At 50.7% G+C, this 13,241-nt stretch overlaps 1 non-coding gene across 1 annotated transcript; it reads right to left on the bottom strand.

Moving 5' to 3' along the window:
• Positions 1-1,798: 1,798 nt before the first annotated feature.
• Positions 1,799-1,936, bottom strand: LOC114807136. Its single transcript, XR_003755189.1, has one exon. It is a non-coding gene; the product is annotated as a small nucleolar RNA SNORA7 (small nucleolar RNA).
• Between the last annotated feature and the right edge of the window lie 11,305 nt (positions 1,937-13,241).

Genomic DNA, 13,241 nt, shown 5'->3' with positions numbered 1-13,241 from the left:
TGTGGGAGAGTGGTGGCAGGGGTGGGAAGGAACTGGGACTTGGGCAGGAATGGAAACAGGCACACTCACCATGCAGAGAGCTTGGGCTGCCATTACCACAGGGTTGATATCCCCTGCCCCCTCTCCTCAGAGATCAGAGCCCTGGTTCCAGCCCCACTACTCCCCTGCCCCTCATGTTCTGGAGAAGAGCAGTGGGTGGAGCTTAGCCTGACCTTCCCCAGGTGCCTCTTTCCTTACCCCCCAAACACTGCCAGCGCTCTGTCCCATGACTGTGAGGACCCATTCTCCATCAGGGGTTTAACCCTGGCACTTCACCTATAATAATAGTAATAATTATGCTATTGTATTAAGTGCTCACTATGTGCCAGCCACTATACTAAGCACTGAGGAGGATACAATCAAATAGGGTTGGACACAGTCCCTGTCCTAAGTGGGGCTCACAGACTCAATCCCCACTTTACAGATGAGGTAACTGAGGCACAGAGAAGTGAACTGACTTGCCCAAGGTCACACAGAAGACAAGTGGAGGAGCCAGGATTGGAACTCATGACCTCTGTCGTCCAGCACTCAAGCCCTGGTCCCTGGCTGTGTGGTGGTAGTGAACCCAAAATGGAAGGTCCTGGGATGTTCCACCAGGAAGAGCAGAGTCTATTGGCAGGGACAACTGATTGTCTTCAGGAATGGACTGATAGCCCAGCAACCAGTGAACAGCCATGGAGGATTTGAGCTGGCATGGCTGTTTGAGGGAGAGAATATGTAAATGGGCAAATCAATAAAAGGTGAGATGTGTAGGTAACACGTGCTCAGCACCTGGATCCGAGGACAGGTGCTGGGACTTCCAGAGGGGCGGGAAGAGGGAGTTGGAAAAAGGGTGTCTTAACTGTAACTAGCTGCTGTTTGGATGCTTTTTACGCTATATCTCTCTAGAGGGTAGTAGCAATTGGCAGTAGTTGACACATATTAAGTTCATAATAAATACCATCATTATTGGTTTAGGTTCCTGCCCTGTGAACAGCAGTATATCTGGGAAGGGTAGAATGAGGGAAAGAAACCTGGGGGGAGGAGCCTGTCCTTATTACCCCAGCGCCCAGAGTTTGAACATATTCCTTCTTATCCAGCTCATCCCCTCATCTCTTGTAACTTCACTCTACAATTCTTGGTCCTCTCATTCGGCCTTGATCATCTTTCCTGTTCTCCAACTTTTAAATTTGACCCCATTTTTCTAATCATCTTCACTGAAAACTGCTTTTTCTCCCCCACTCTTCCCCCCTCCCTCAACCCCCCCACCAAACAAAACTGATAATCCTTATTTTCTATTGTCTCCTTTGTTATTCTGGGCATCTGTCATTCTTATCTGATCTGAGTATTCTGTGAAGCAACATGGCCCAGTGGAAAGAACATGAGCCTGGGAGTCAGAGGACCTGGGTTCTAATCCCTCCTCTGCTAGTTGCCTACTGTGTAACTTTGAGTAAATTATTTATCTTCTCCATGCCTCAGTTTCCTCATCTATGAAATGGCTCAATGTGATTAACTTGAATCTAGCCCTCTGCTTAAAATAGTGCTTAACACATATCTTGTCTTATGCTGTTGAGTCATCTCCAACTCATAGTGACACGATGGACACATTTCTCCCAGAACGCCCCACCTCCATCTGCAATCATTCTTCTAGTATATCAATAGGGTTTCCTTGGTTAAAAATACAGAAGTGGTTTACCATTGCCTCCTTCCATGCATTAAACTTGCATCTCCATCCTTGACTCTCTCCCATGCCACTTGCTGTCAGCATAGGTGAGTTTTGACTTGTAGCAGAGTGCCTTCCACTTGCTAGCCACTGCACAAGCTGGGAATGGAATGGATATGCCTCTGCTTGACTCTCCCTCTCATACTCGAGACTGGTAGACTACTGGAAACTCTCCATGTGTGACCCTGAGAGGGGAACACGTAGTTGTCACTTAACAAATACCATCATTATTATTATTACCATTATCGTCTCAAACTAAGAGTACAAAATAACTGAGTTGGTAGATATGTTCCCTACCCACCATGAGCTTACAGTCTAGAGGGCTATAACTTGTTTAATCAGCACTGTATCATTTCCTCAATGAATCTGTGTGGTAGTAGTCAAACACTATCTACCAGGCACTGTACTAAGCAGTGGGGGAGATACAAGATAATCAGGTGTGGTGTTAAGAACCCATTCTTGAAGAGTCCCTAGCACAGGTCTTAGTGCATAAGAGTGATAATTATTGTTTCATTACAATAAAGGTGTCCTAAAAACAAAGCTCATCCTCATCATCACTGCCATCAGCATTTACTGAGTGCCTTCTGTGAACAGTGTACTTTAATACATGGTCAGATTAAGCAACAAAATTAAAAAGCACAGTTCCTGCTCGTGAGGAGCTTGCAATCTAATGAGATAAATTACACAGTGAAGATTGTGAAAATTAAAATGGCAAAAAAAATTCTTTAAAAGGAATCATTCACCTCATAGGTATATGTTATATAAGGATTTCTCCTATATTGTAGGGGTGGCATATTGCAAATACCCATGTTAAAGAAAAGTGGTATAATAATGCTCGCTATGTCCATCATGTAGCATGTGCACAAACTGCTTCTTCAAATAATGTGCTCACTGTGCTTCCAAAAAGGCTTGTGTTATAAGAACATTCCTTAATTCACTAACAGCGTTCTCATCAAAAGACATAGTGAAAACACACATTATAGTAGAATTGAGTCTACAATAGTGAACCTTCCTACAGTGGTATAAGAACTGATGTTTTATATTCACGGACTCTATTGAAGCAGAAGCATTACAGAAAATGCAGACAGGATCAAAAGTCAAGACCAAGAAAGTAGCTTTTCCTCTCAGTTCACCAGAAATAAGGCAATGATCATTCATTCATTCAATAGTATTTATTGAGCGCTTACTATGTGCAGAGCACTGTACTAAGCGCTTGGAATGAACAAGTCGACAACAGATAGAGACAGTCCCTGCCGTTTGACGGGCTTACAGTCTAATCGGGGGAGACAGACAGACAAGAACAATGGCAATAAATAGAGTCAAGGGGAAGAACATCTCGTAAAAACAATGGCAACTAAATAGAATCAAGGCGATGTACATTTCATTAACAAAATAAATAGGGTAATGAAAATATATACAGTTGAGCAGACAAGTACAGTGCTGAGGGGATGGGAAGGGAGAGGGGGAGGAGCAGAGGGAGATGGGGGGAAAAGAGGGTTAAGTTGTGGAGAGGTGAAGGGGGGGGCGGTAGAGGGAGTAGAGGGAGAAGGGGAGCTCAGTCTGGGAAGGCCTCTTGGAGGAGGTGAGTTTTAACTAGGGTTTTGAAGAGGGGAAGAGAATTAGCCTGGCGGAGGTGAGGAGGGAGGGCATTCCAGGACCGCGGGAGAATGTGGCCCAGGGATCGACGGCGGGATAGGCGAGACTGAGGGACGGTGAGGAGGTGGGCAGCAGAGGAGTGGAGCGTGGGGGTGGGCAGTAGAGAGAAGGGAGGAGAGGTAGAAAGGGGCAAGGTGATGGAGAGCCTTGAAGCCTAGAATGAGGAGTTTTTGTTTGGAGCGGAGGTTGATGGGCAACCACTGGAGGTGTTTAAGAAGGGGAGTGACATGCCCAGATCGTTTCTGCAGGAAGATGAGCCAGGCAGCGGAGTGATGAATAGACTGGAGCAGGGCAAGAGAGGAGGAAGGGAGATCAGAGAGAAGGCTGACACAGTAGTCTAGCCGGGATATAACGAGAGCCCGTAATAGTAAGGTAGCCGTTTGGGTGGAGAGGAAAGGGCGGATCTTGGCGATATTGTAGAGGTGAAACCGGCAGGTCTTGGTAACGGATAGGATGTGTGGGGTGAACGAGAGGGACGAGTCAAGGATGACACCGAGATTGCGGGCCTGCGGGACGGGAAGGATGGTCGTGCCATCCACGGTAATAGAGAAGTCTGGGAGAGGACCGGGTTTGGGAGGGAAGATGAGGAGCTCAGTCTTGCTCATGTTGAGTTTTAGGTGGCGGGCCGACATCCAGGTGGAGACGTCCCGGAGGCAGGAGGAGATGCGAGCCTGAAGGGAGGGGGAGAGGACAGGGGCGGAGATGTAGATCTGCGTGTCATCTGCGTAGAGATGGTAGTCAAAGCCGTGAGAGTGAATGAGTTCACCAAGGGAGTGAGTGTAAATGGAGAACAGAAGAGGGCCAAGAACTGACCCTTGAGGAATTCCAACAGTTAAAGGATGGGAGGGGGAGGAGGCGCCTGCGAAGGAGACCGAGAATGACCAGCCAGAGAGATAAGAGGAGAACCAGGAGAGGATGGAGTCCGTGAAGCCAAGGTGAGATAAGGTGTGGAGGTGGAGGGGATGGTCGACAGTGTCAAAGGCAGTAGAGAGGTCAAGGAGGATTAGAATGGAGTAGGAGCCATTGGATTTGGCAAGAAGGAGGTCATGGGTGACCTTAGAGAGAGCAGTCTTGGTGGAGTGAAGGGGACGGAAGCCAGATTGTAGGGGGTCCAGGAGAGAATGGGAGTTAAGGAATTCTAAGCAGCGAGTGTAGACAACTCGTTCTAGGATTTTGGAAAGGAAGGGAAGTAGGGAGATAGGGCGATAACTGGAAGGGGAAGTGGGGTCGAGAGAGGGTTTTTTTAGGATGAGGGAGACGTGGTCATGTTTGAAGGCAGAGGGGAAGGAGCCATTGGAGATTGAATGGTTAAGAATAGAGGTTAAGGAAGGGAGGAGGGCAGGGGCGATGTTTTTTAAAAGGTGAGCAGGAATGGGGTCCGAGGCGCAGGTGGAGGGGGTGGCACTTACGAGGAGGGAGGAGATCTCCTCTGAGGATACTGGAGGGAAGGATGGAAAAGTAGGGGAGAGGGTTGATGGGGAGGAGGGGAGAGGGGGAGGGGTGACTTTGGTGACCTCAGACCTGATTGTGTTGATTTTTGTAATGAAGTAGGTGGCCAGATCATTGGGTGTGAGAGATGGGGGAGGGGGAGAAACAGGGGGCCTAAGGAGAGCGTTAAAACTCCGGAACAATTGGCGGGGGTGACGGGCATGGGTGTCGATGAGGGAGGAGAAGAAGTTTTGCCTGGGGGAGGAGAGGGCAGAGTTAAGGCAGGAAAGGATAAATTTCAAGTGTGTGAGGTCGGCTTGGTGTTTGGACTTTCGCCAGGAGCGCTCAGCAGCACGAGCATAAGAGCGTAGGAGGCAGACAGAGGAGGTGATCCAGGGCTGTGGGTTAGTGGAGCGAGAGCGGCGGAGGGAAAGGGGGGCGAGATAATTGAGATGAGTAGAGAGGGTGGAGTTGAGAGCGGAGACCTGATCATCGAGAGTGGGAAGTGAGGATAGGGCGGCAAGGTGAGGAGAGATGCTTTTGGAAAGACGGATGGGATCAAGAGAGCGGAGGTCTCTGTGGGGCAGTAGCGAAGGTTTGCAGGGGGAGGGAGTGTGAGAGATGAGGCAGGTGAGAAGGTTATGGTCAGAGAGAGGGATTTCAGAGTTGGTGAGGGAGGAGATAGTGCAGCGGTAGGAGATGACGAGATCGAGGGTGTGACCGAGTCGGTGAGTGGGCACGGTATGGTGGAGCAGGAGGTGGGCAGAGTCGAGGAGGGATAGCAGGCGGGCGGCAGAGGAGTCGTCGGGTACATCCATATGGATGTTGAAGTCTCCGAGGATCAGAGTGGGCAGAGAGAAGGAGAGAAGGAAGGTGAGAAAAGGGTCAAGGTGGTTGAAGAAGTCGGAGGTGGGATCAGGAGGGCGGTAGATGACAGCGACAAGTATCTGGAGGGGGTGGTAGAGGCGAATGATATGGGCTTCGAAGGAGGGGAAGGAGAGGGAGGGGGGAGGAGGGATAGTGCAGAAGCAGCAATGGGGTGAGAAGAGGAAGCCGACGCCTCCTCCCTTACCGGGGAGTCTGGGGGAGTGGGAGAAGGAGAGGCCTCCTCTGGAGAGAGCAGCGGGGGAGACCGTGTCTTCGGGAGTGAGCCACGTTTCTGAAAGGGCAAGGAGGAGGAGAGAGCAGGAGAGGAAAAGGTCATGGACGAAAGGTAGTTTACCTGTAATAGAGCGGGGGTTCCAGAGGCCACACTTGAAAGTAGCTGTGGGTGCAAGGGAGGGAGGGGGGAAAGGGCGGGGGGAGGGGAGGGTTTGGATGGGAAGGAGGTGGCGGGGCCCTAGACGGGGAGAGGGGGATGAGGGGTAGCAGTGGGACAGGAGGACTGGGATGGGGCGTGGGTGGGGAAGAGGGAAGGAGGGAGGGGGTGAGGAGGGGGTTTGGTGGGGGGGGAGAGTAGGGGGAGGGGGAAGAGGGGTAGCGCTGGTAAAGTGGGGTTCTAGGGCAGGGGAGGGGAGCGGGGGAGGAGGCAGAGGAGAGAGCGGGAAAGAGCTGAGTGAGAGAGGGGAAGGGGAAGGGAAGGGAGGATAGGAAGGGGCGGGGGGGGGGGGGGGGGGGAGGAGGGACATGATGAGGCCAGAGAGGTGGGTGGCAGCACTGACAACAATAAACAATAAGCAAAATCGGTAATATAGCAACATGATACAGTATGATACAATACAATAGTGTTAATAATCGGGCGATGACCAGGGTCGGGGGTCGACCCGATCAAACTCAAGCGGCTAGCAGCCGGGAGAGTCCCGGGGCTCATGACCAAATGTCTCAGAGGCGGCGGTGGGGGCCCTGAGGTTGTCCGGGGGTGGTTGCGGGTGTAGGCGGAGGCTAAGGTAAGGTAACACGGTGAGAACAAGGACATCGTCGCCCGGGGCGGGGACGGGGGAGATGAATCACCTCAAGGGGGAAGAGGGAGTGAGGCCTTCCCAAAAGGGCCGCTTCAGGCGGAGTGGGGGGGGGGCGGTTGGGGAGCACAATGTCCCCGGGCCCGAGCAGGGGGACACAATGTCCCCGGGGGACACAATGTCCCTAGGGCCGAGCAGGGGAGCACAATGTCCCCAGGCCCGAGCAGGGGAGCGCAATGTCCCCGGGCCCGAGCAGGGGGGGTGGAATGGGAGCTGGTGGCTGGGGGTCTGTGGGGGCGAAGATCCTTAGTGTCGGAGTTCCCGAGCGGGGATGCGGAGGTCCAGGTTGGGAAAGGATGAGGCGGGCGCGGGTGTGGGCGGTCCAAGGCGCAGCTCCCCGGGGGAGGCGGAGAAGGCGCAGATGAGTCGGCGAGCGGCAGGCGAAGGGGGGCTTGTCGGGAATCGGGGCCTGGCGGGCCGAGGCTGCGCCTCAGGGGAGCAGAGGACCTGAGCCCACGTGGTAATTCATTCAATAGTATTTATTGAGCGCTTACTATGTGCAGAGCACTGTACTAAGCGCTTGGGATGAACAAGTCGGCAACAGATAGAGACGGTCCCTGCCGTTTGACGGGCTTACAGTCTAATCAGGGGAGACGGACAGACAAGAACAATGGCACTAAACAGCGTCAAGGGGAAGAACATCTCGTAAAAACAATGGCAACTAAATAGAATCAAGGCGATGTACAATTCATTAACAAAATAAATAGGGTAACGAAAATATATACAGTTGAGCGGACAAGTACAGTGCTGTGGGGATGGGAAGGGAGAGGTGGAGGAGCAGAGGGAAAAGGGGAAAATGAGGCTTTAGCTGCGGAGAGGTAAAGGGGGGATGGCAGAGGGAGTAGAGGGGGATGAGGAGCTCAGTCTGGGAACGCCTCTTGGAGGAGGTGATTTTTAAGTAGGGTTTTGAAGAGGGAAAGAGAATCGGTTTGGCGGAGGTGAGGAGGGAGGGCGTTCCAGGACCGCGGGAGGACGTGACCCAGGGGTCGACGGTGGGATAGGCGAGACCGAGGGACGGTGAGGAGGTGGGCGGCAGAGGAGCGGAGCGTGCGGGGTGGGCGGTAGAAAGAGAGAAGGGAGGAGAGGTAGGAAGGGGCAAGGTGATGGAGAGCCTTGAAGCCTAGAGTGAGGAGTTTTTGTTTGGAGCGGAGGTCGATAGGCAACCACTGGAGTTGTTTAAGAAGGGGAGTGACATGCCCAGATCGTTTCTGCAGGAAGATGAGCCGGGCAGCGGAGTGAAGAATAGACCGGAGCGGGGCGAGAGAGGAGGAAGGGAGGTCAGAGAGAAGGCTGACACAGTAGTCTAGCTGGGATATAACGAGAGCCCGTAATAGTAAGGTAGCCGTTTGGGTGGAGAGGAAAGGGCGGATCTTGGCGATATTGTAGAGGTGAAACCGGCAGGTCTTGGTAACGGATAGGATGTGTGGGGTGAACGAGAGGGACGAGTCAAGGATGACACCGAGATTGCGGGCCTGCGGGACGGGAAGGATGGTCGTGCCATCCACGGTAATAGAGAAGTCTGGGAGAGGACCGGGTTTGGGAGGGAAGATGAGGAGCTCAGTCTTGCTCATGTTGAGTTTTAGGTGGCGGGCCGACATCCAGGTGGAGACGTCCCGGAGGCAGGAGGAGATGCGAGCCTGAAGGGAGGGGGAGAGGACAGGGGCGGAGATGTAGATCTGCGTGTCATCTGCGTAGAGATGGTAGTCAAAGCCGTGAGAGCGGATGAGTTCACCGAGGGAGTGAGTGTAAATGGAGAACAGAAGAGGGCCAAGAACTGACCCTTGAGGAACTCCAACAGTTAAAGGATGGGAGGGGGAGGAGGCTCCAGCGTAGGAGACCGAGAATGATCGGCCAGAGAGGTAAGAGGAGAACCAGGAGAGGACAGAGTCCGTGAAGCCAAGGTGAGATAAGGTATGGAGGAGGAGGGGATGGTCGACAGTGTCAAAGGCAGCAGAGAGGTCAAGGAGGATCAGAATGGAGTAGGAGCCATTGGATTTGGCAAGAAGGAGGTCATGGGTGACCTTAGAGAGAGCAGTCTCGGTAGAGTGGAGGGGACGGAAGCCAGATTGGAGGGGGTCTAGGAGAGAATGGGAGTTAAGGAATTCTAGGCATCGATTGTAGACGACTCGTTCTAGGATTTTGGAAAGGAAGGGTAGTAGGGAGATAGGACGATAACTGGAGGGGGAAGTGGGGTCAAGAGTGGGTTTTTTTAGGATGGGGGAGACGTGGTCATGTTTGAAGGCAGAGGGGAAGGAGCCCTTGGAGATTGAGTGGTTAAAAATAGAAGTTAAGGAAGGGAGGAGGGCAGGGGCGATGGTTTTAAGAAGGTGAGAGGGAATGGGGTCCGAGGCGCAGGTGGAGGGGGTGGCACTTGTGAGGAGGGAGGAGATCTCCTCTGAGGATACTGGAGGGAAGGATGGGAAAGTAGGGGAGGGGGTCGGTGGGGGGGAGGGGAGAGGTGGAGGGGTGACTTTGGGGAGCTCAGACCTGATCGTGTTGATTTTCGTGAGGAAATAGGTGGCCAGATCATTGGGGGTGAGAGATGGGGGAGGGGGAGGAACAGGGGGCCTAAGGAGAGAGTTAAAGGTCCGGAACAATCGGCGGGGGTGACGGGCATGGGTGTCAATGAGGGAGGAGAAGAAGCTTTGCCTGGCGGAGGAGAGGGCAGAGTTAAGGCAGGAAAGGATAAATTTTATGTGTGTGAGGTCGGCTTGGTGCTTGGACTTTCGCCAGCAGCGCTCAGCAGCTCGAGCATAGGAGCGTAGGAGGCAGACAGAGGAGGTGATCCAGGGCTGTGGGTTAGTGGAGCGAGAGCGGCGGAGGGAAAGGGGGGCGAGAGAGTCGAGATGAGTAGAGAGGGTGGAGTTGAGAGCGGAGACCCGCTCGTCGAGAGTGGGAAGAGAGGACAGGGCGGCAAGGTGAGGAGAGATGCTATTGGAAAGACGGATGGGATTGAGAGAGCGGAGGTCTCTGTGGGGCAGTAGCGAAGATTTGCAGGGGGAGGGAGTGTGAGAGATGAGGCAGGTGAGAAGGTTATGGTCAGAGAGAGGGATTTCAGAGTTGGTGAGGGAGGAGATAGTGCAGCGGTAGGAGATGACGAGATCGAGGGTGTGACCGAGTCGGTGAGTGGGCGCGGTATGGTGGAGGAGGAGGTCGGCAGAGTCGAGGAGGGATAGCAGGCGGGCGGCAGAGGAGTCGTCGGGTACATCTGTATGGATGTTGAAGTCTCCAAGGATCAGAGTGGGCAGAGAGAAGGAGAGAAGGAAGGTGAGAAAGGGGTCAAGGTGGTTGAAGAAGTCGGAGGTGGGACCGGGAGGGCGGTAGATGACGGCGACAAGTAACTGGAGTGGGTGGTAGAGGCGAATGATATGGGCTTCGAAGGAGGGGTCCGGGCGATGACAAGGCTCAGCTTCCCGGGAGAGAGGGGCGGTCTCGGCGTGGATGAGTCGGCGGTCGGTGGCCAAAAAGCAGCTAAAGTCGGTGGTCAGTGGCCAAAAAGGCTGCTAAAGAGCTAGCCTGGAAATGGGGGGGTAGGCAGGCCAAGGAACCACTGCCTGGAAGGAGAGCTCCCGAGTCCATGTGGTGGCTGATTCTGTTGGGAAGAGGGGGACCGGCTGTCTAAAACTCACCCCCAGGGGAGCAGAGATCCCGAGCCCACTTGGTAATGGCCCCAAGGGTCCGGGCAATGACAAGGCTCAGCTTCCGGGGAGAGAGAGTCGGTCCCGGCTTGGATGAGTCGGCGCTCAGTGGCCAAAAAGCAGCTAAAGTTGCCGTCGGTGGCCAAAAAGGCTGCTAAAGAGCTAGCCTGGAAATGGGGGCAGGCATCATAATATAACTTCACTGAATGGGATATGGAGGAAATGGAAGATAATTGAATAGTCAAGCAATGCTCAAGGATGAACTGGAATGGGATACACACAAGCAGGGAAGGTTGAAAAAATGTTTTAAGGATATAGTGAAGCACCGTCTCAAACAATCTGATAAAGGAGCCCAAGGTTGAGAAAAGATAGTAGCAGACAGAACAACTTAACTTAGGTAATCAGGAGATAATAATAATGATTATGGTATTTGATAAGTGCTTAGTTTGTCATGCACTATACTAGTCACTGAGGTAGATACAAGATGATCAAATCCCACATGGGGCTCACAGTTTAAGCAGGAAGGACAACTGGGATTGAGTCCCCATTTTGTAGATGAGTGAACTATGGCACAGAGAAGTGAAGCGACTTCCCCGATTAGACTGTAAGCCCGTCAATGGGCAGGGATTGTCTCTGTTACTGAATTGTACATTCCAAGCACTTAGTACAGTGCTCTGCACATAGTAAGCGCTCAATAAATACTATTGAATGAATGAATGAACTTGTTCAAAGTCACACAGCAGAACTGTGGTGGAGCCAGAATTAGAACACAGGTCCTCTGACTCCCAGGATCATGCTCTTTCCACTAGGAAATAGGGTTGCTATCCTTGAGCAGAGGCTTTGGAAAAGTTGGGGTACCAAGCAACAAAGTCTAAAAGGTGATAGGCATCATAGTAGTGTATTAGCAGCATTTGTTGAGTACTCACTGGGTGTATGGTGCATTAAACTAAGCACTTAGGAAGTATGAAACAAGGAAGTGATACATTCCCTTCCCAAAAAGAGCTTAAACTCTAATGGGAGCACAATAGACATAGAAGTGTTTACAGAGTAATCAAAATAACTGAATGCACAGTACACAGTGCCTGGTACATAGTAATTAATAAATATCATTGATTGATCACGCATCCCTTAGCACTTAGGTTTATGAAGCAATCCTTAGAACTTAGGTACATAGTGACCCATGTACACTACTTTTTATTCACTTATTTATTCATCCACCTTTCCATACCCTGGATATTACCAGCTATATCTTTGTTTCTTCCTGCTGTTCCTAGTATTTTAAAATAATTTTGGTTTTGTCTGTGTCCATAAGATTGTAAGTTCCTTGAGGGCAAGGACCATGTCTTTTAAGTCTGTGTACCCTTCAACATGCTCAGAACAGTGTAGAGTACATAGTAGGGACTCAAAAAATACTAATGAATGAATTAATGTTTCTGCCCCTAGAACATGGAGTCTCAGATAGGATTTTGTTGTCACTGTCAGAGTCAGAAATCTGGAATGGATGGACCTTTGGTTAATCAGTATTTATTGAGTGCTTATTGTGTGCTGAGCACTGAACTAAGCACTTGGGAAAGTACAACAGAATTGGTAGACTCTGTTGCCCACAAGGAACTTGTCTTCCACAGTAATGACAGAATTTATGTTCTAATGTCCCTGTAGCCTGGATCTTTCAAGTCCTGGAAGTTGATTATTAATTCATGCCCCTGACCCCCATACAACCTCTAGACAGCCTTCTAGACTGTCAACTCACTGTGGACAGGGAATGTGATTACAAACTCTGTAATACTGTACTCTCCCAAGCACTTAGTACAGTGCTCTGCACACAGTAATCACTCAATAAATACAATTGATTGATTGGCAACCTCCTCTACCACTCCATATCTAAGTTCAGAAACAGCATCAGATTCCTATATCCCTCTTTCTTTTTTCACGGTGACAATGGCAGTCTTATGCCTGAAAAGCCTAATTCATCTGTTCTTTCTTGATTTTTTCACAGACTTCTATTGATTCAAGTCTGTTTTTTGTAAAGTGCTCTGAGAAAAAGACCTACATTGAAAGACTATACATAAACAAAGCTTAGGCAGAGCTTTTCTCTGTTTTGCAAACACTGAATTTCCACAAATGTCAAGTATTGACATAACTGAAGGAAAATTTGGTCAGTTCTTAATAATAAAGATGGCATTTGTTTGTTAAGCGTTTACTATGTGCAAAGCATTGCTCTAAGCACTGGGGGGATACAAGGTGATCAGGTTGTCCCACGTGGGGCTCACAGTTGTAATCCCCATTTTATAGATTAGGGAACTGAGGCACAGAGAAGTTTAGTGACTTGCCCAAAGTTACACAGCTGACAAGTGGCAGAGCCGGGATTTGACTTAATAGCATAAGTGAATTTACAATCGGACCTTTTGGAGAAAAACAGAATAGAGGCACCCTGAAAATGCTAAAGTGAATTCAAATTCTAGGAGGGCTGAAGATTCAAATTCTAAACAGCTTCACCCCTTCCTTAATGATTGGTATTTCAGAGAAGAGAGCTGTAGTAACACTATTAAAGAAAATAGCCCAAGTTTTCTGTTCAAAGGAAATTCTTTCCCTGTCATCTCATCATCATGGGTGGTATCAACAGGGTGCCAATGCTAGAGTGTTTATGTGAATCGGGAGCCATTCCTCAGGAAAGGGAGAGGGAGTGAGAGGAAGGGAGGGAGGGAGAGAGGGAGAGAGAGAGAGAAAGAAAAGGAGAGAGGGAGAAGGAGGGAGAGAAAGAGAGAGAGAAAATGGACCCCAGGACCACCTGTGCTGAATAAAAGATAAAAGGTGCAAATA

This window comes from Ornithorhynchus anatinus, chromosome X1 (genome assembly GCF_004115215.2).
Source record: "Ornithorhynchus anatinus isolate Pmale09 chromosome X1, mOrnAna1.pri.v4, whole genome shotgun sequence".
In the NCBI taxonomy this organism is placed as follows: domain Eukaryota; kingdom Metazoa; phylum Chordata; class Mammalia; order Monotremata; family Ornithorhynchidae; genus Ornithorhynchus; species Ornithorhynchus anatinus.
The sequence above is the reverse complement of the archived record's forward strand: the minus strand, read 5'-3'. Positions and strand labels throughout refer to the sequence as shown.